Source organism: Bubalus kerabau, chromosome 1 (genome assembly GCF_029407905.1).
Source record: "Bubalus kerabau isolate K-KA32 ecotype Philippines breed swamp buffalo chromosome 1, PCC_UOA_SB_1v2, whole genome shotgun sequence".
NCBI lineage: Eukaryota > Metazoa > Chordata > Mammalia > Artiodactyla > Bovidae > Bubalus > Bubalus kerabau.
Genome location: NC_073624.1, coordinates 66,068,469 through 66,091,225, shown reverse-complemented (window position 1 = coordinate 66,091,225; position 22,757 = coordinate 66,068,469). Strand labels below are relative to the sequence as shown.

Below are 22,757 nucleotides of genomic sequence, written 5' to 3'. Positions count from 1 at the left end.
GGAGACCCAGGTCTGAGACTTAACCAGGAAAAAGGACAAAGATAATTGTGAACCATGAAACCTGGGATGCAAGGGTCTAATGTGTGTGTTTGCATAGGGGAGGGGGAATTTAGAGGGAGGAGGTGGGCAGAGGAAAACAGGGAGGAGTGGGAGGACCAGGAAAGTGAGGTTGGAAAAGTATTGTCATCCTTAAAAGTTTGTGTTGGAAATGCAATGGTATCGATGAGAAGTGGGTTAAATGTACCGAAAAACAAGACTGGGATCTGAGTCAATCATGCTCACTGAGGAAGGTGAATAAGAAAATCTTGAGAACTCCCTGCCAGAGAGTCTGGAAGTTGACTGGCCAACCAACTTGGTGCATGTTCTTAATTCCTCCTGTCTGGTCAATAGCCAGATTCTATTTCTCTCCAGCCTGTGTGTGTCTGTCCCCTGCAAAGCCATGTGGCTGTACCTGGTGGTCCTTGTGGGCCTTTACTAACTCTTCAGCTGTTACCAGGAGAGGCAGCTGGTGAGCCACCTCCAAGAAAAGTTCATCTTCATAACAGGGGGTGACTCGGGCTTCGGGAACCTGCTGGCCGAGCAGCTGGACCTGCGAGGCTTGAAGTTCCTGGCTGCATGTCTGTCTGAGTAGGGGGCCTAGCAGCTGAGGAATTAGACATCAGACAGGCTGCAGACAGTGTACCTGGACGTCACCAAGACTGCCAGCATCACTGCGGCCACTGAGTGGGTGAAGGAGAGTTGAGGGGGGAGGGTAAGAGGTACCATCCACATTTCTTGTTTGTTTACTTCTCTCTGTGTGAGGGTAGACCCGGTGTTAACTCCCTGGGGAAGAGTCCAAGGTGTTTTCCTGGACGTGAAGTCCCACCTGCCTTCTTCACCTCACCCAGCTGACCACACGTTTACCCAGGCCCGGTGACTGTGACCATGGCCTTGGGCAGCAGTGGGTGTGTCTATGAGACAAAGAGTCAGGTGACCTCGCAGACGTGTAGGGGTGTGTGGGGCGACCTGAGGAGGATTTGAAGAAGGCAGTGAGGTCATTCCTTTGTCTGCAGAAGCGAGGGGCTAATGTGTCTTTCTGGGGCGAATCGTGTGACCTGGGATCCCAGGATTAACCCAGGGATGGACAAACAAGGAGAGGTCTGTAAGGGAGAGGCAGGGCCCGAACCCTTCCCGGGGACATGTAGCATCTCCCTCACGGGAACTCTCCCTGTGGTCCTCCTTCCATCCGCTCCTATAGAGTCACTACCCTCCATCCTTTGCCACCTGCCAGGTCCCCCAGCCCAGATCCCCTTCCCCTACCCTCTAATGGAGGAGCATGGGAGTCACTTCTGGAGCCCGGTCTTATGTCTTCTGCTAATGCTTAGTGAGCACCTAATGTGATCAGGGCAGGAATTCCCTGATGTCCCAGTGCTTCCAGAGACCCTTGCTCTCTGTGTGTCCTCTCTTCTCATGATGGTCTGAGTATGGACTCAGTGGAGAATACATTTGTACAGTCATACAGATACCTGGGCTGAGGCAAATTGGAGTGGGAGGGACTTCTCCAAGAGTCAACTAAAATACTGAATTTTTATCTTTTTTTTTTTTTCAAAATTGAGATTATGGTGTGTTTAAGGGAACCTTACGTCATAGAGCAATATCACCATTTTCAAGCTAACAGAGAGCGAGATCAGATGCTGCAGGACCCCTGAAACTCAAACCTGTTTTAATGGCTTGGTGTCAGAGAGGGGACTGCTGAAGAGATGAACGTGACCAGGAGGATCCTCAAGGATCTCTGAATCCCTCAGGCTGTGGTGTGCCAGCCCCTCAAGGTCGATCCACGTTCTCCTCTTCAATGCAAACCTAGAGCTTCTTGCTTGATCTGAAGACCCCAGATTTTCATATAATTATTTACACACATACATACCACCAGACCTACCAAAGCCAACTGAAATCAAGTAAAGCATCACTAATTCACTTTATGCCCTGAGGGTTTGTCTTCAGGAGCTCTGGACTCATCTCCAGCAGTCCTCTACAGAATATCAGAGGACTTGTGAGCTTACAGACCCTGACCCTCCTTGCTGATCCTACAAGGGGTTGGGGGATGCAGGACTGCACTGAGATAAGTTCCATGGCCAGCTCTGTGGACTGTGACTCACCGCCCCCAACTCAGACAAGGCAGAACAACAAATGCACTGGCAAAAGGTGCAGGGCACAGCAGCTCACATTCTCAGCCTGGACCCTCAGCAGAGCCCCATTCCTCCTTTGTCCGGGCCGCCTTCCTTGAGGAGGGAGCTAGGTCTGCTCTGATGGACGTATGCAGATGCAGGAACCCATGCTATGAAGATCCACAGGAGTGCCACAAGGAATCTGCTGTCACTCTTTCCCTGGGCTGTCCTGGCCTTTGTGAGTTGCCAGTGGTCAATGACTCCCCAACCCCTCCAATCTCCTGAACACACTGACCTGTCTCCACATTTTAGAGTCTCCACTTCAGACAGTGGAGCTGGAAACAAGCTTGCACAGCTTGCCCTCACTTCCTACCCCTTCCAGCTCCTCCATTTGTTACTTACACCCCCACCTGTTCAGAGGACCTGTCCTGGGTGTAGAACAGGCCGTGGGTGGAGGGTGGCCTTAGTTTGGCAGTGGTCCCCACTGAGATGTGCTGGGGCTACGCCAAGGGGTACATGTGTCAGCTCTGGGTTACATGTGGGTCAGATGTTTGGCCCTGGAATCTGGCCCAACTACCTCTCCAAGGAGATAAGATGCAGAGATTTTTGTCAGTGAGTCTCCGTGACAGAATCGCATCGCAAAGATTTCTTGTTCTGGCCCATCAGGTTCCAGGTGAGTGCCACCCCAGCTCCTGCCTCTTACTGCTCTCGCCTGACCTGCCTGTCATTGTACCCACCTGGAACAGGAGTCTGACGCTCCTGAGACCCCGCAAGTCATCATATAAGTTTCAAGACTCACAAAAGGGAAGCTGATGTTGTAAGGAGTGGGATGGGGCTGCTGCATGGACCCGCGGGAATTTATGGTGAAGGAATTCATGGTCAGAGAAAAAAATCTCCTGTTTCTTCCAAGTAAAGAAACCACAACCTTTGCCCTTAACAGGCTTCAGTTCAGTTCAGTTCAGTTGCTCAGTCGTGTCCGACTCTTTGCAACCCCATGAATCGCAGCACGCCAGGACTCCCTATCCATCACCAACTCCCGGAGTTCACCCAGACTCACGTCCAGTGAGTCAGTGATGCCATCCAGCCATCTCATCCTCTGTCCTCCCCTTCTCCTCCTGCTCCCAATCCCTCCCAGCATCAGAGTCTTTTCCAATGAGTTCACTCTTCACATGAGGTGGCCAAAGTACTGGAGTTTCAACTTTAGCATCAGTCCTTCCAAGGAAATCCCAGGGTTGATCTCCTTCAGAATGGACTGGTTGGATCTCCTTGCAGTCCAAGGGACTCTCAAGAGTCTTCTCCAACACCACACTTCAAAAGCATCAATTCTTCGGTGCTCAGCCTTCTTCACAGTCCAACTCTCACATCCATACATGACCACCGGAAAAACCATAGCCTTGACTAGATGAACCTTTGTTGGCAAAGTAATGTCTCTGCTTTTCAATATGCTATCTAGGTTGGTCATAACTTTCCTTCCAAGGAGTAAGCGTCTTTGAATTTCATGGCTGCAGTCACCATCTGTAGTGATTTTGGAGCCCAGAAAAATAAAGTCTGACACTGTTTCCCCATCTATTTCCCATGAAGTGATGGGACTGGATGCCATGATCTTTGTTTTCTGAATGTTGAGCTTTAAGCCAACTTTTTCACTCTCCACTTTCACTTTCATCAAGAGGCTTTTTAGTTCCTCTTCACTTTCTGCCATAAGGGTGGTGTCATCTGCATATCTGGGTTATTGATATTTCTCCCGGCAATCTTGATTCCAGTTTGTGTTTCTTCCAGTCCAGCGTTTCTCATGATGTTCTCTGCATATAAGTTAAATAAGCAGGGTGACAATATACAGCCTTGATGTACTCCTTTTCCTATTTGGAACCAGTCTGTTGTTCCATGTCCAGATCTAACTCTTGCTTCCTGACCTGCATATAGATTTCTCAAGAGGCAGGTCAGGTGGCCTGGTATTCCCATCTCTTTCTGAATTTTCCACAGTTTATTGTGATCCACACAGTCAAAGGCTTTGGCATAGTCAATAAAGAAGAAATAGATGTTTTTCTGGAACTCTCTTGCTTTTTCCATGATCCAGCGTATGTTGGCAATTTGATCTCTGGTTCCTCTGCCTTTTCTAAAACCAGCTTGAACGTCTGGAAGTTCACAGTTCACATACTGCTGAAGCCTGGCTTGGAGAATTTTGAGCATTACTTTACTAGCGTGTGAGATGAGTGCAACTGTGCGGTAGTTTGAGCATTCTTTGGCATTGCCTTTCTTTGGGATTGGAATGAAAACTGACCTTTTCCAGTCCTGTGGCCACTGCTGAGTTTTCCAAATTTGCTGGCATATTGAGTGCAGCACTTTCACAGCATCATCTTTCAGTTGAAAGAGCTCAACTGGAATTCCATCACCTCCACTAGCTTTGTTCATAGTGATGCTTTCTAAGGCCCACTTGACTTCACATTCCAGGATGTCTGGCTCTAGGTGAGTGATCACACCATCGTGATTGATTATCTGGGTCATGAAGATCTTTTTTGTACAGTTCTTCTTTGTATTCTTGCTATCTCTTCTTAATATCTTCTGCTTCTGTTAGGTCCATACCATTTCTGTCCTTTATCGAGCCCATCTTTGCATGAAGTGTTCCCTTGGTATCTCTAATTTTCTTGAAGAGATCTCTAGTCTTTCCCATTCTGTTGTTTTCCTCTATTTCTTTGCATTGATCGCTGAAGAAGGCTTTCTTATCTCCTCTTGCTATTCTTTGGAACTCTGCATTCAGACGCTTATGTCTTTCTTTTTCTCCTTTGCTTTTCGCTTCTCTTCTTTTCACAGCTACTTGTAAGGCCTCCCCAGACTGACATTTTGCTTTTTTGCATTTTTGCATTTCTTTTCCATGGGATGGTCTTGATCCCTGTCTCCTGTACAATGTCACGAGCCTCCATCCATAGTTCATCAGGCACTCTATCTATCAGATCTAGGCCCTTAAATCTATTTCTCACTTCAACTGTATAATCATAAGGGATTTGATTTATGTCATACCTGAATGGTCTAGTGGTTTTCCCTACTTTCTTCAATTTAAGTCTGAATTTCTCAATAAGGAGTTCATGATCTGAGCCACAGTCAGCTCCTGGTCTTGTTTTTGCTGACTGTATAGTTTCTCCATCTTTGGCTGCAAAGAATATAATCAATCTGGTTTCAGTGTTGACCATCTGGTGATGTCCATGTGTAGAGTCTTCTCTTGTGTTGTTGGAAGAGGGTGTTTGTTATGATCAGTGCATTTTCTTGGCCAAACTCTATTGGTCTTTGCCCTGCTTCATTCCGTATTAACAGGCCCAGTGTTTGTAAAAGACTTGCATATCTCCCTGGCTTCCTGACAGTTTCCAGGGCACCATCCTCCATCCTGGCCTTCTTCTTCCTCACCCTTTGGGGAATCCCTGTAGGAGGGTCCTGCTGGTCACCCAGGAAGCAGGCACAGGCTGCTTTCTGCAGGACCATCCTTTCTATTACCGCTGCAGATTGCCACCTGAGGGACAACTCCTTTCAGGAGGCAGTCAGCACGCTGCAGGTGGCAGTGACCACTAGAGGCTGAATCTCTCCTCCTCTCTGTGTATCTCGGCTGCTGGGGTGGGCTCCAGGGGCATGGAGCCTCTGTGTCATTGGGGAATCCTCTCCTTCCACTCAGTGTCCATCGTCTTTCCTGACTTGGAGTCAGAGCTGTGATAAATGTGGATGGTGAGGAGATGCCCAGGGCAGTGACTCCGGCTCCTTCTGCCCCTGCCTCTCTCACCAGCCCAGTGCCCCTGGCGGTCCAGCCCCATTACTGAGTGGTATTCTTCTCACCCCTGTGAACCCCCTGCATGCACAGCTGTTCTGGGATCCAGTCTCAGGTCCTTCCTCCAGTCTCCTGAGCAGGCAGCTCGTTCCTCCTCTCCACCATAAACCTCATACAAATTGAGCTAATTCCTTTCCAATTATTGAACTCCCTGCTTGGGGGAGTTAGCATTCCAATTAATGATATGACATCAAGGTTCAAATCAGGCATTTCTCTATGTCTGGGTGGTCTGGATGTTGTCTGTGTTGCCTGGCAGGGCAGGGTCTGACCACAGAAGGAGAGAGAGCAATGGAACCCAGCATCCAGGTATGTGGACAGAACATCTTCTTGGAGTCAAAGGGGAACACGTGTTAGAGCAGCTTTGTGTGAGTCCTTCCAACACCCATCCCAGTATCTGGGAGAAGTCTCACCATTGCTTGTGTCCCCTCATTCCCTTCGTGTCCCCTCTCTTTGCCTCAGACACCCCCACTGCTCTTCAGAACATCTTTCTGGTCCAGAGAGCCACTGTATCAGGAGAAACCTTATTCTCTTTTGCCTTCTCCTTCTAATCCTAGAGAGGCTGAGGGGACTTAGTCTTTCAGGAGGGACTTCTGTGAGCTGAGCCAGAGAGGAAACATGGTCAGAGGCTCACCAGCTGCCAAGGTCACACAGCCTGTTGGCAGCAGAGCTGGGCTTTGAAGTCATGTGTGTCTTGATTCCAAGTGTATCCCATTATAAGAATCTTTATTAGAAAAATCCTCCTGTGATGTAAAATAGCCTGGGGGACCCAGGTCACAGGCTTCAGTAAGAAAAAGGGAACAATTTTGTTGTGAACCATGAAATCTGGAATGCAAAACTTCTAATGTGTGTGTGGGTGTGAGGATTGAGAAGGGAGAGGTGGGCAGAAGGAAATGGGAGGAGTGGGAGGACCAGGAAAGTGAGGTTGGGAAAGGTATTGTTATCCTTAAGGTTTTGTGTTGGAAATGCAATGGTATTGATGAGAAGCGGGTTAAGAGTACCTAAAAGCAAGCGCTGGAATCGTCGTCAGTAATACTCACTGAAGAAGGTGAACAGGAAAATCTTGAGAAGTCCATGCCAGAGAGTCTGGAGCCTCCATGCCTACCAGCTTGGTGCATGTTCTTAATTGCTCCTGTCTGATCACTAACCAGACCTTATTCACCACAACCTGTGTGTGTCCGTCCCCTACAAAGCCATGTGGCTGTACCTGGAGGTCCTCTTGGGCCTGTGCTACCTCCTGCCTGGTACCAGGAGAGGCAGGTGGTGAGCCACCTCCGGGACAAGTTCGTCTTCATCACGGGCTGTGACTTGGGCTTCGGGAACCAGCTGGCCAGGCAGCTGGACCTGAAAGGCTTGAGGGTCTTGGCTGCGCGTGTCTGACGGAGCAAGGGGCGGATCAGCTGAGGAACCAGACATCAGACAGGCTGCAGACGGTGATCCTGGATGTCACCAAGACAGAGAGTGTCGCTGCGGCCACTGAGTGGGTGAAGGAGCATGTGGGGGACAGAGGTACCGCCACATTTCTTGTTTGTTTACTTCTTTCTATGTGAGAGGAGACCCATTGTCAGCACCCTGGGGAAGAGTCCACAGTGTTTTCCTGGACATGAAGTCCCACCTGCCTTCTTCACCTCACCCAGCTGATCAGATGAGCCTTTTCCATCCCTCACCCCTACCTCCTGACGTTAAAGGTTTGCAGTGTTGGGGAGAGATTTCCCTGATGAGACTGTGTCCTTGCAGACTACCTGTCTGGTATTCCCTCTTCTCTCAACAGAAAGTCTGGGTTTCTTGCTACAGAGTGAGCAGGGTGATCAGGGTGGACTTTCTAGAGGAGAGGTGGAGGTGGGGGCTCTGGCTGAAAGTCTGCAAGGGTGTCTGGGGGGCAGCACAGGAGCTGAGCTGTGTTCTCAGCAATTGATTGTATTCTTACTGGTGACCCATAGACATTCCACTTGGGTATAAATGTCATTCACTTTCAAATGACGATATTGAGTTCTCAGGACTTGTCTAAAGAAAGTTAACTACCATGGAGTTATTTTCCTTCTCTCTTTGGTTTCTGTTTTCCTTCTATTCTCTGTGCTTTAAAAAAATAATATATACATATATATATATGTTTTTTTTAATTGAAGTATAGTTGACTTAAAATTTTTCAAATACACACAATGGGATTCAGTTGTACGCATACACATGTATTATTTTTGAAATCATTTTCCATTATAGAATATTACAAGATATTAACTATAGTTCCCTGTGCTATTCAATAAACCTTTGGTGCTTGTTGTATATCTCATTTTTTAAATTAAAAGTTAGCATTCTATTCATACTAAGTCATACAAGTGGAATCAAAATGTCACAAATTTTTCAGTTAGGCAAAATTCATGACTTTTATGGCAGAAAGCAAAGAAGTAAAGAGCCTCTTGATGAAAGTGGAAGAGGAGAGTGAAAAAGCTGGCTTAAAACTCAGCATTCAAAAAACAAAGGTCATAGCATCTGGTCCCATCACTTCATGGCAAATAGATGGGGAAACAATGGAAACAGTGAGAGACTTTATTTTTTTTGGGCTCCAAAATCACTGCAGATGGTGACTGCAGCCATGAAATTAAAAGATGCTTGCTCCTTTGGAGAAAAGCTATGACCAACCTAGACAACATATTAAAAAGCAGAGACATTTCTTTACCCACAAAGGTCTGTCTAGTCAAAGCTATGATTTTTCCAGTAGCCATGTATGGACATGAGAGTTGGACTATAGGAAAGCTGAGTGCTGAAGAATTGATGCTTTTGAACTATGGTGTTGGAGAAGACTCTTGAGAGTCCCTCGGACTGCAAGGAGATCAAACCAGTCAATCCTAAAGGAAATCAGTCCTGAATATTCATCGGAAGGACTGAAGCTGAAGCTGAAACTCCATCACTTGAGGCGAAGAACTGAATCCTTGGAAAAGACCCCGATGCTGGGAAAGATTGAAGGCGGGAGGTGAAGGGGACAACAGAGGATGAGGTGGCTGGATGGCAACACTGACTCAATGCACTTAGTGTGAAGAAGCTCTGGAAGCTGGTGATGGACAGGGAAGCCTGATGTGCTGCAGTTCATGGGGTGGCAGAGTTGGGCATGACTGAGTGACTGAACTGAACCGAACTGACTGATATATATGTATACAAAAGGTTTTCTACTACTCTTGATAAAGGCTCGAGAAAGAACATCAAAAAAAGAAAGAAGAGATGGAAAAATTGAAAAACATAAACTAAATGAGATGGGAGCACTGAATATGAAATAGAAAAAATGAAACAAACTAGATAAAAGATCATCATCTAATCCACTTGGTTTTAAACAGAGCTGTTCATAAGAAATATATCTGGAGATTTGGAGAAAAAAAAAGCAATACCTGGGCATTTGTATTTTTCAAAAACCTCTAAGATAATTCTGATATGCATCTGGATTTTAAAGTGTTTATGGGTTTTTCTATTAAACGGTAGTTTTGAGGATACAGAATCTATTATTTTTCTGTTGACCAATCATGATACAACCATATTGAGTAATAGTTACGTAGTCAAAATAGTAAAAGATGTTTATCAGTTTTCACAATCAATAGCCAGATTAAAATAAAAGATAATTACAATTGCAAAGTATAATGGGAACATGATTAACCTAGCAATATAAAATAATTACATACAATTTGGGGGGTCAGGCAGAGTAATGTGATAAGTGGAAGTGTATACAAGCACATGTTTTCATCCACCCAGCCAGTCTATGTCTTTTGGTTGGGGCATTTAATCCATTTACATTTAAGGTAATTATTGATATGCTGTGCTGTGCTTAGTCGCTCAGTCGTGTCTGACTCTTTGCGACCCCATGGACTGTAGCCCACCAGGTTCCCCTGTCCATGGGTATTCCTCAGGCAAGAATACTGGAGTGGATTGCCATGCGCTCCTCCAGGGGGTCTTCCCAACCCAGGGATCGAGCCCAGGTCTCCCACACTGCAGGCGGATTCTTTACTGTCTAAGCCACCAGGGAAGCCCAGTTATTGATATGTATGATCCCATTTTCTTAATTCTTTGGGTTTATTTTCTGTTAGGTTTTTTCCTTCGCTTATGCTTCCTGCCTAGAGATGTTCCTTTAGCATTTGTCATACAGCTGGTTTGGTGGTGCAAAGTTCTGTTAACTTTTGCTTGTCTGGAAAGCTTTTGACTTCTCCATCAAATCTGAAGGAGAGTCTTTCTGGGTAGAGTATTCTTGGTTGTAGTTTCTTCCCTTTCATCACTTCAAATATATCGTGCCATTCCTTTCTGCCTTGAAGTGTTTCTGTTGAGAAATCAGCTGATAACTTGATAGGAGTTCCCTTGTATGTTATTTGTCATTTTTCCCTTATTGCTTTTAATATTTCATCTTTGTCTTTAATTCTTGTCAGTTTGATTACTATGTGTCTTGGTGTGTTCCTCTTTGGGTTTATCCTGATTCTCTGTGCTTCCTGGACTTGGTGATATTTCTTTTCCCATGTGAGGGAAGCTTTCAGCTATTATCTCTTCAAATATTTTTGCAGGTCCTTTCTTTCTCTCTTCTCCTTTCCAGACCCCTGTAATGCAAATGTTGATGTGTTTACTGTTGTCCCAGAAGTCTCATAGGCTGTTTTCATTTGTTTATTTGTTTTTTAATATTTTGTTCTGCAGCAGTGATTTCCACCATTCTGTCCTTCAGGTCATTTATCCATTCTTTTGCTTCAGTTATTCTGCTACTGATTCCTTCTAGTGTATTATCATCTCTGTTTGTTTGTTTTTAGCTCTTCTAGATGCTTGGTAAACATTTCTTGCATCTTCTCCATTGCTTTCCCAAGATCCTGGATCATCTTCACTATCATTATTCTGAATTCTTTTTCTGGAAGGTTGCCTATCTCCGCTTATTTGTTTTCTTGTTATTTTGTCATCTCATCTGGGACATAAATTTCTGCTGTTTTCTTCCAGATTACTTTCTGTAATGTGGTTTTTGCTCTACTCCCTGTGGGATTGTGGTTCTTCTTGCTTCTTCTGTCTGCTCTCTGATGGAGGATGCTAAGAGACTTGTTGTGTAAGCTTCCTGATGGGAGAGACTGGGTCAGTTTTTCCTTGCTCAGTAAAACTTTAATCCAATTATCTGCTGATGGGTGATGGATGGGGTTGTGCTCCCTCCCTGTTTGTTTTTTGGCCTGCGGTGATCCAGCCCTTGGGCCTACAGGCTCTATGGCCAGGTTAATGGTGACCTCCAAGAGGGCTTATGCCAAGGGAGACCTTCCAGGACTGCTGCTGCCTGTGCCTCAATCCCTTTAGTGAGCCCCTGCCAATCCAAGCCTCCAATGGCACCCCACTCCAGTGCTCTTGCCTGGAAAATCTCATGGATGGAGGAGCTTGGTGGGCTGCAGTCCATGGGGTCGCTAAGAGTCAGACAAGACTGAACGACTTCACTTTCACTTTTCACTTTCATGTATTGGAGAAAGAAATGGCAACCCACTCCAATATTCTTGCCTGGAGAATCCCAGGGATGGGGAGCCTGGTGGGCTGCCGTCTATGGGGTCACACAGAGTTGGACACGACTGAAGCGACTCAGCAGCAGCAGCCAACCCAAACCTCCATAGGAGGCCTTCCAATATCATCAGATAGGTTTGCTTCAGTCTCCTAAGGGGTCACTTCTCCTTTCCTCTGGGTCTTGGTGCACGTGAGATTTTGTTTGTGCCCTCCATGACTGGAGTCTGTCTTTCCCCCAGTCCTGTGTAAGTTCTGTAATCAAATCCTGATGGTCTTCAAGGTCAGGTTCCCTGGGCATTCCCAGTTCTTTTGTCAGATCCCCAGGCTGGGAAGACTGATGTGGGGCTCAGAACCTTCACAACACTGAGAGAACTTCTTTGGTATTTTTCATTCTCCCATTTGTGGGTCATCCACCAGGTGGTTATGGGATTTAATTTTATCGTGACTGCGTCCCTCCTCTGGTCTCAATGTGGCTTCTTCTTTGTCTTTGGACCTGGGGTATCTTTTTTTGGTGGGTTCCAGCATCCTCTTGTGGATGGTTGTTCAGCAACTGGTTGTGATTTTGGTGTTCTCGTTGAAGGACATGAGCACACATCCTTGTACTCTGCCATCTTGAACTGGAAGCCTCTACTGCTTTTTATTTTATTTTTTTACTACAAATCTGCTGATGTTTAGCAGGGGATAGAGAGAACTTTAGTTTTTTTTCTTCTAAGTATAAATGTAAAGCATAATCATTGTGGAAACTGAGAGATATGCAGGGATTAAAACCAAACACTCTCAAAATCTCACCACCCAGATAAGTGTTGTTAATATTTTGGTGTACATGGTCTTATATTTTGCAGATATTTATCCTTTTCTTTCTACTATATTAAAATATATAGATTTAGAACATAATAAAAATTTCTTCAAAAACCTCATAAATTACCATTGAGAAAATGCTACACATTAAAATAGCATTACTTATTAAAAAATGCTTCATGGTTTGAGACATAGTATTTCCTACCTTTTAATCACTATATTGAATGTAAACTATATCTCATAAACTTCTTCCTACCCAAGTCCTTACACTATAACCATGTATGTTTGATTGTATCTTTTTTTAAAAAAAGATATGTTGTTTGTTTGTTTATTTATTTATTTTTGGCTGCGCTGGGTCTTTCTTTACTTGTGGAGAGCAGAGGCTATTCTCTATTCGAGGTGTGTGGGCTTCTCTTGTTTCAGATCACTGGTTTTATGGTGCACGGGCTTCAGTAGCTAGAGCTTGTGGGCTCTAGAGTACAGGCTTGGTAATTGTGGCACACGGGCTTATTTGTCCTATGGCATGTGGGATCTTCCCAGAGGAGGGGTCTAACTGGTGTTCCCTGGACAGTAAGGCAGATTCTTAACCACTGAAACAGCAGGGAAGCCCTTGATCGTTTCTTCATAACAAATGGTTGGACCATATTCATCCTACAAGTCAGGCCTGTTGCCGAGCAGGGGAGGGACTCAGCTCTCCGTGTGAAACTTCTGGTTCCCTTACCCCAGCAACCTTGAATGAATGCTTGCTGCTGCTGCCTGAGGCCTAGGGTTGCTAAGTGTAGTGTGTAGTCGCTCAGTCGAGTCCGACTCTTTGTGACCCTGTGGACTATAGCCCACCAGGCTCCTCTGCCCATGGGATTCTCCAGGCAAGAATACTGGAGTGGATTGCCATTTCTTTCTCCAGGGATCTACCCGACCCAGGGATCGAACCCGGGTCTCCTGCATCACAGGCAGATGCTTTACCCTCTGAGCCTAAAGGTTTACTTTAAAACCTTGGGATTGTGTCTTGGATTCTTACCGAGGTTTCCTTTAAGCTGGGTGAATTTGCACCAAGGAGATGAAGCCAGGATGGCCTCCAGTGTGAGTGGGAGGAGAAAGTGGAGTTTTCTGGGGTAAGGGGTGGACTATCTGCCCTGGGTGTCAAGGGGTAAATAGAGGCATCCTTGCCCCATCCCCCCGAAAATACCCCGTGAAATTCTCCAGATTGCTGCAGATACATTGTTTAGCATTGAAGCGCTAGGGTTTCAAGCCCAAGCCCATGCCTGAACTACCAAGTCTGTCAACAAGTTCTGCCAAACCTGGGATTTCAGGTCTGTTTCACCCAACCAATCTGTACCCAGATATAGCCATCTTTATATTTTGTCTTTAATCTACTGATTTCTTTTCCCTCTTTCCCCCTCCCTTTCTCATTGTCTTTTTATATTTTCGATTCTTCTCCTCATGCTAGCTGTTGAGCACTCAGTCCTAAAGGTATCAGAAAATCTGAAAATGTAGGGGAATATTTATCATGTCTGCAAAGACAACATGAACTGTGAAAACCCAAAACTTCACCCTCCAATGTCCAGATTATGGACCTGCTTGATTTCTTTGTCTTCATTCCCCACTTCCACCCTATTTGGGGTTCTTGCCCTTTGTCAGCAGGCAGTGGGCTGGGCTGTAAAGACAGAGTCAGGAGGGAGGCACACCTCCTGTCCTCCCACTGCCCACGGGGTCCGCTCTCCCCAATCCTCAGGAGCATGGAGGTCTCTGCTCCAGCCGCTCCCCCTGCAGCCTCTCTCCTAAAGTTCTCCCCGTGTTGGAAGGTGACCTGGCACCATGGCTGAGTCTTTACTCCTGGGCCCAGCTCAGTGTTGTCCTCTACCCTTGATGCTTCCCAAGACTCTGAAGTCTGCTGAATAACACTGACATCTCCATGCCCATCTCAACAACTGAGTGGCTGATACTTCATGAAGATGCTGGACTAGACCTGTTGGGGGTGATGGAGGAGGCCCCTGGTGCAGAAGGCGAGGGGCCGTGCAGTCAGTCTCCAGCATCATGGGTTGGGTGTCCTTTGGAAGCTGTTGCATGTCCAAGTATGGCGTGGAGACCTTTTCAGCCTCCCTCAGGTTACAGACTGAATGGATGTCCTCTCTCTCTCTTCCTGCTTCTGTGCTTGTAGGGCAGTGTTTTTCAGGGGTTTCCTCTCTCTGGAGTTTTAGAGACCATTCCTTCCAAGTCCTGCTCTCTTGCTCTGTGTAGGTCTTTCACTTGGAAGAATATTTTTATCTATTTGGTATCCAGTTGGGTCTGAGGACTAAGGAGTTTGAACATATTACTGCCTGCATGAGGGCCCACCGTCACACAGTTTTGGAGGCAGAATTGGAACTGAAATGATTTGACTGTGCAGTCATTCCATGTGCTTAACTGCTATGCATATAGGTTTCAGGAGCCCTGTGGGGAGGGTACCCATGAAGTAAGTAATCAAGGGAGCTACTGCACCTCAGTTGTGGGTGAGACTCCAGGGTTTGCAGGGAGAGGGTGCTTCTAAATGTGTGGGAGTTGTGTCCACAGTCAGGGGCATATTCCTAGAGGAGAGTTGGCCATGGCATTACTAGGGGAGGAGAGCAGAGAGAGGGTAGGTTGAAGTGTCACTGCAACTCCAACCTGTTTTGAGTGCTTGGTGTCAGACAGGGGACTGCTGTGGAGTCAGCGTGACCAGGAGGATCCTCAAGAGTCTTTGAGTCTTTCAAGGCTGTAGTGTCAGGCCCTAAGGTCACTCCGTGTCCCCTACTCAGATGCAGACCTAGAATTTAATGCTTGATCTGAAAACTCCAGATTTTCATATTAGTATTTACCTATACACACACACTGAGCCAGACATACCAAACCAACTGAAATCAAATAAAGCATCATTGATTCACTTTCTGCCTCAATGGTATATGTTCAGGACCACCTTGGGACTCACCCTCAGGAATCTTCTTCAGATTGTAGAGAACTTGTGATGTTAAACCCCATGACCCTCCTTGCTGATCCTACACTGGGGCTGGGGTGGGTGGTGAAGGCTGCACTGAGATGGATGTCATGGCAGATAGCATGGACCGTGACACAAGGGCCCCAGTTCAGACAATGCAGAACAACAGATGCTTTAATAGAAAGTGCAGTGAACACCAGCTCACATTCTCAGCCTGGACCCTCCACCGAGCTCCTTTCCTCTTCCTTCCAGGCTGCCTTCCTTGGGGAGGGAAACAGGTCTGGTCTGATGGACTTGTGCAGGGTCAGGAACCCATGTTATGAAGATCCATGGTAGGGCCACAAGGAAGCTGTTGTACCTCTTACCCTAGGCTGTACTCAGGTATGACCCAAATCAAATCCCTTACGATTATACAGTGGAAGAGACAAATCAGTTCAAGGGATTAGATCTGATAGACAGAGTGCCTGAAGAACTATGGACAGAGGTTCATGATATTGTACAAGAGGTGGTGATCAAAACCATCCCCAAGAAAAAGAAATTCCAAAAGGCTAAATGGTTGTCTGAAGACGCCTTACAAATACCTGAGTAAAGAAGAGAAGTAAAAGGCAAAGGAGAAAAGTAAAGATATACCAGTCTGAATGCAGAGTTCCAGAGAAGAGCAAGGAGAAATAAGAAAGACTTTTTAAGTGAACAGTGCAAAGAAATGGAGGGAAAGACTGGAGAATAGAAAGGGAAAGACTGGAGATCTCTTCAAGGAAATCAGGGATACCAAGGGAATATTTCATCCAAAGATAGGCACACTAAAGGACAGAAAGACCTAACAGAAGCAGAAGATATTAAGAAGAGGTGGCAAGAATACAGAGAACTATACAAAAAAGATCTTCAGTTCAGTTCAGTCGCTCAGTCGTGTCTGACTCTTTTTGACCCCATGAATCGCAGCATGCCAGGCCTCCCTGTCCATCACCAACTCCCAGAGTTCACTCAGACTCACGTGCATAGAGTCAGTGATGCCATCCAGCCATCTCATCCTCTGTCGTCCCCTTCTCCTCCTGGCCACAATCCCTCCCAGCATCAGAGTCTTTTCCAATGAGTCAACTCTTCGCACGAGGTGGCCAAAGTACTGGAGTTTCAGCTTCAGCATCATTCCCTCCAAAGAACACCCAGGGGTGACCTCCTTCAGAATGGACTGGTTGGATCTCCTTGCAGTCCAAGGGACTCTCAAGAGTCTTCTCCAACACCACAGTTCAAAAGCATCAATTCTTCGGTGCTCAGCTTTCTTCACAGCCCAACTCTCACATCCATACATGACCACTGGAAAAACCATAGCCTTGACTAGACAGACCTTTGTTTGCAAAGTAATGTCTCTGCTTTTCAAAATGTTATCTAGGTTGGTCATAACTTTCCTTCCAAGGAGCAAGCGTCTTTGAATTTCATGGCTGCAGTCACCATCTGCAGTGATTTTGGAGCCCCAAAAAATAAAGTCTGACACTGTTTACACTGTTTCCCCATTTAGTTCCCATGAAGTGATGGGACCAGATGCCATGATCTTAGTTTTCTGAATGTTGAGCTTTAAGCCAACTTTTTCACTCTCCTCTTTCACTTTCATCAAGAAGCTTTTTAGTTCCTCTTCACTTTCTGCCATGACCTGGATAACCACGATGGTGTGATCACTCACCTAGAGCCAGACATCTTGGAGTGTGAAATCAAGTGGGTCTTAGGAAGCATCACTATGAACAAAGCTAGTGGAGGTGATGGAATTCCAGTTGAGCTCTTTAAAATCCTAAAAGATGATGCTGTGAAAGTGCTGCACTCAGTCTGCCAGAAAATTGGGAAAATTCAGCAGTGGCCACAGGACTAGAAAAGGTTAGTTTTCATTCCATCCCCCAAAAAGACAATGTCAAAAAATGTTCAATCTATTGCACAATTGCACTCATTTCACATGCTAGCATAAAAATGCTCAAAATCCTTCAAGCTAGGCTTCAACAGTACATGAACTGAAAACTTCCAGATGTACCAGCTGGATTTAGAAAAGGCAAAGGAACCAGAGATCAAATTGCCAACATTGGCTGGAACATAGAAAAAGCCTGAGAATTCCAGAAAATCATCTACTTCTGCTTCATTGGCTATGCTTAAGCCTTTGACTGTTCAGATCAGAACAAACTGTGGAAAATTCTTAAAAAGATGGGAATACCAGACCACCTTACCTGTCTCCTGCAAAACCTGTATGTAGTTCAAGAAGTAACAGTTAGAACTGGACATGGAACAACAGACTGGTTCCAAATTGAGAAAGGAATACGTCAAGGCTGTATATTGTCACCTTGCTTATTTAACTTCTATGCAGAGTGCATCATGCGAAATGCCGGGCTGGATGAAGCACAGGCTGGAGTCAAGATTGCCAGGAGAAATATCAGACACTTCAGACTTCAGACACTCAGATGACACAGCCCTTATAGCAGAATGCAAAGAGGAATTAAAAGGCCTCCTGATGAAGGTGAAAGAGGAGAGCGAAAAAGCTGACTTAAAACTCAACATTCATAAATCTGAGATCATGGCATCTGGTCCCATCACTTCATGCCAAATAGATGGGGAAACAATGGAAACAGTGACAGAAACTTTATTTACTTGGGCTCCAAAATCACAGTGGATGGTGACTGCAGCCATGAAATTAAAAGATGCTTGCTCTTTGGAAGTAAAGCTATGACAAACCTAGACAGTGTATTAAAAAGCAGACACATTGCTTTGCCAACAAAGGTCCATCTGGTCAGAGCTATGGTTTTCCTGTAGTCATGTACAGATGTGAGAGCTGGACAATAAAAAAGCTGAGCACCGAAGAATTGATACCTTCAAACTGTGGTGCTGGGGAAGACTCTTGAGAGTCCCTTGGACAGAAAGGAGATCAAACCAGTCAATCCTAAAGGAAATCAGTCCTGAATATACACTGGAAGGACTGATGCTGAAGCTGAAGCACCAGTATTTTGGCCGCCTGATAGGAAGAACTGACTCCTTGGAAAAGACCCTGATGCTGGGAAAGATTGAAGGCAGGAGGAGAAGTGGACAACAGAGGATGAGATGGTTGGATGGCATCAAAGACTCAATGGACATGAATTTGAGCAAGCTCTGGGAAATGGTGAAGGACAGGGAAGCCTGGCATGCTGCAGTCCATGGGCTCACAGAGTTGGACACGACTGAGCCACTAAATAGCAACTCCTTCCACTCAGTGCCCGTCGTTTTCCTGACTTGGCAGTCGGAGCTGTGATAAACACGGATAGTGAGGAGATGCCCAGGGCACTGACCCTGGCTCCTTCTGCCCCTGCCCCTTTCACCAACTCCACACCCATCGTGGTCCACCCCCGTTACTGGATGGTATCTTCCACCTCCCTGTGAACCCCTCCTTGCATAGCTGCTCTGTGGTCCAATCTTGGGTCATTTCCTCATTCTCCTGAGGGGGTCAGCTCCCTCCTCCTCTCCACCATCATCCTCTTACAAACTGAACTAATTTCTTTCCGTCATTGTGGTTTACATATCCCTGCTTATGGGTGGTCTGCACACCCCATTCCATGGTCCCTGTTCAAGTCAGTGTGTTCCATCAGTCTCTTCTCAGTGTCTGAGCAGTCTGGATTCTGGGTGTGGTGTTGGGCAGGGTAGGGTGTGAGCACAGGAAGAGCAGAGGGCAATGGACCCAAACACCTAGGACTGTGAGCAGGGCATCTTCACAGAATAAAAGGGGAACAACTGTTGGAGCAGCTTTGTTTGAGTCCTTCCAACACCCGTCCCAGCATCTGGGAGAGATCTCACCATTGCCTGTGCCCCCTCATTCCCTTCATGTCCCCTTTCTTTGCCTCAGACACCCCCGACTGCTCTTCTGAACTCCTTTTGGGTCCAGAGAACCGTTTTATCAGGAGAGAACGTATTCCCTTTTGCCTTCTCCTTCTGATCCTAGAGAGGCTGAGGGGCTTAGATTTTCATGAGGGAATTCTGAAGCTGAGCCAGAGTGGGGAACCAGCTCAGAGGCTAAGCCAGCTGCCCAGGGTCACACAGCTCATTGGCAGCAGAACTGGGTTTGAAGCCACGGTGTGTGTTGATTCTAAGTGTATTCCCTTGTAAGAATCTCTAATAGATTAAGAAGACGCAGGGCCCAGACTTGAATTGTCAAAAGGGAAGAAGGTGGTTGTGAACCATGAAACCAGGAATGTAAGGGTTCTAATGTGTGGGGTGTGAGGGCAGGGTTTGAAATTTGGGCAGAGGGAAACAGGGAGGAATGGGAGGATCAGACAGAGGTGGTTGGGAAAACTATTGTCATCCTTAAGAGGCTGTGTTGTAAATGCAATGACATCTGTTAGAAATGGGTTAAGTGTACCAAAGAGCATGTATCAGGGTCAGAGTCAGTCACAGTCACTGGAGAGGGTGAACAGGAAAATTTAAATCACTATGGGAACTCCATCCAGAGAGCCAGAGAGCCTGGAGGCTGACTGGCCAACTATCATTGTGGATGTTCTTAATTTCTCCTGCCTGACCTCTAGCCAGCCTCTGTTTCACGCCAACCCCAGTGTGCCTGTCCCCTGGGAGCCATGTGGCTGTACCTGGCGGTCCTTGTGGGCCTAGACTAACTCCTGCGCTGGTACCAGGAGAGGCAGTGGGTGAAGGAGTGTGTGGGGGACAGAGGTACCACCCACATTTCTTTTGTGTTTCTTTATTTCTTCTCTCTCTGTAAAGGCTGAGACCCCTTTTCAACTGATTGGGAATTCCCAAGGTGTTTCCCAGGACTTGAAGTCCCACCTGCTTTCTTCACCTCACCCAGCTGACAGAGGAGCCTCCTTCATCCCCCACCCCCACCTCCGGACCTTGAAGCTCTGCAATGTGGGTGGGCAGGGGGTGCAGACTCGCTGTCGGGTGGCCCCTCTGCTCTCACAAAAATACTTGGTTTCTTGCTGCTGAGTGAGCAGCGTGATCAGGTCTCAATTTCTGAAGATAGAGTGGAAATAGCGACTCTGGCTGGAAGTCTGCTCAGTTGCCTGGGTTGTGGGCAGCCATGGAGCTGGGCTGTGTTGTCAGCACTTGATCAGGTTCTTGCTGCTGAAACATATTAGTCTGACTTGGATTTAAATGTTACCTGTTTTGGAGGATGACACTGCCCTCTGAAGACTTGGCAAAGGAAGTCAGAAAACTACTATAGGGTCACTTCCTCTCTCTTTTTTCTGTTTTTCTTCTTCTGCTTTTTCTTTTTATTACTACAATTGTTCCGAGTTTTGCAAAGGAAGGAAAGAACTTTTATTTCTCTTATCTTACTAGAAATCTAAAGCATGGTCATTGTGGAAACTCACAAATGTGGAGGGATTAAGAACAAACACGAATATCTCACCTTCCAAGGTAATATTAACATTTTGACATACATGGTTTTCTGTTGTCACATGTTAGTATCCTTTTCTTTACACTAAATGAATATCTGTAGATTTAGAACATTTCAAAAATTTCTTCAAAAGCATCATAGATTATGATTGAGAAGATACTATACTTTTAAATAGCATTACTTACTAAAAAGTATTTTATGGTATGATACATAATTATTTCCTACCTTTAATTCACCATATTCAACACAAATGATATCTCAGTAAGGTTGAGATGTTTTTACCCAAGTCCCTACACTATAACTGTATGTGTTGACTGTAATTGGTTGGAGAATATTCTTCCTATAAGGCAGGCATGCTTCTGAGCAGAGGAGGAACTCAGCTCTCTGTGTGGATATTTCTGGCACTCCTGCCCCAGCAACCCTGAATGCCTGCTCTTGCTGCCCTGAGGCCTGTCGTTACTAAGTGTTTCCTTTCAGAGCTTAAGATTCTCTCAGTTCCTCTGACCCTCTCCTTCCCCACTGTGTCTGTTCGCTCTGTCCATGTCTCCATTTCTGCCCTGCAAGAAGGTTCATCAGTATCAATATAAATTACCGTATGTCAGATGGGTAGCCAAGGAAATTTGCTGTATGACCCAAGGAGCTCAAATCAGGTGTTCTGTAACCACCCAGAGAGGTGGGATAGAGCGAGAGGTAGGAGGGAGGTTCAAGAGGGATGGGACACATGTATACCCATGGTTGATTCATGTTGATGTACGACAGAAACCAGCACAATATAGTAAAGCAATTATCCTCCAATTAAAACACCTCTTCTGAAAGGCTCCAGGCTTGGTAGATATGGGGACCACTGTCTTCACGAACCCCTTATTATTATTGGGAGGAAACTGAAGCCAGAGAGGGAAGACCCTGTGTAGTCATGGTAATTGGCATTGGGACACCTGGTTTTCATGTTGTAACATTTATTGTTTGTAGACACCTGCAGTTTCTGTAGTCCAGATATTCTCAGAATGGAGTTAGACATGCCTTCCTGTGGAACCATTGCTCCTGATGTAAGAGTTGGGGCACTCATTTGACAATATAGGTTGATTCAAGTTAGGTGGTCTAGGGATTCTTGAGAACATTGCTCCATAAGTTGCTCCCTAAGTCAGAATAGACAGAGGTGGAAATATATCTGGATTCTTTCTCCTTCTGGACAGTTATGAAATCAGTCGACTTGTTGGAGACAATCTGCTGCCAGGATCTGTCCTTGGTGACGGACTGCATGGAGCACGCCCTGACCGCCTGCCACCCCCGCACCCAATACTCACCTGGCTGGGATGCCAAGTTCATCTACCTCCCCATGAACTACCTGTCCAGCTTCCTGGTGGATCTCATGGTGTACTGGAGTAACCCCCAGCCTGCTAAGGCCCTGTAACCCAAGACTGGGGTGCATTGTAGGGAGGAGTTGTATACAGAGTGGGGACAGGATGCTTTGGGGGAGGGAAATCGAGTGGAGAGTGGAGTTCTCATGTCACCAGGACGCTCATCTCACCTCACTCCCATCTCCTTCCCAGACTTCTCTTGGGACATTACTTAGCTCTCGGGGATAGTAGGAAGAAACATGTTTTGTAGTGAGAAACTGAGATCAGTAGCTCTCTCTGCGTTCTGTTCCTTGATCAGCCTCTCAAGGTTCTGAAACTTATGGCCCTCCTGCCACCCTGAAGAATCTGCATTGTCTGGAGGGTGTGAACAGCTGACAGGGTCCCGGCTTCCCCATCTTCTGGCCCTGTCCACCTCTTCCAGGTGTGCCTTGGCCCTGGCCAGTCTCCCCCTCCCACTGGATGGAAATGGACACGGGAGGTAAAAACCCTTCTTCCCTAAAGATACTTGTAGCCAGGAGTGTGTGTGGGCTGACCACCAGTCTGACACACCAGCCCAGGTGCCAACTCAGCCAACTTTGGCTGGAAAGCGGTATCTTCAATGGAGGTCCTGACAGAGAACACAGAAACTAATTCTTGTTTGTTTCTTGAAATCATGAATTTCCATTGATTATATTCCCTTAAAATAAAAATGGAGACGTTTATCCAGGCCCGGTGACTGTGACCATGGCCTTGGGCAGTGGGTGTGTGTCTATGAGAGGAAGAGTCAGGTGACCTTGCGGAGGTGTAGGGGTGAGTGGGGCCACCTGAGGAGGGTTTGAAGAAGGAAGTGAGGTCATCCCTTTGTCTGCAGAAGCGAGGGGCTAATGTG

At 46.2% G+C, this 22,757-nt stretch overlaps 1 pseudogene; it reads left to right on the top strand.

The window, feature by feature from the left end:
- Positions 1-439: 439 nt before the first annotated feature.
- LOC129648460 (17-beta-hydroxysteroid dehydrogenase type 6-like) lies at positions 440-18,568 on the top strand (annotated as a pseudogene).
- The last annotated feature ends 4,189 nt before the right edge of the window (positions 18,569-22,757 follow it).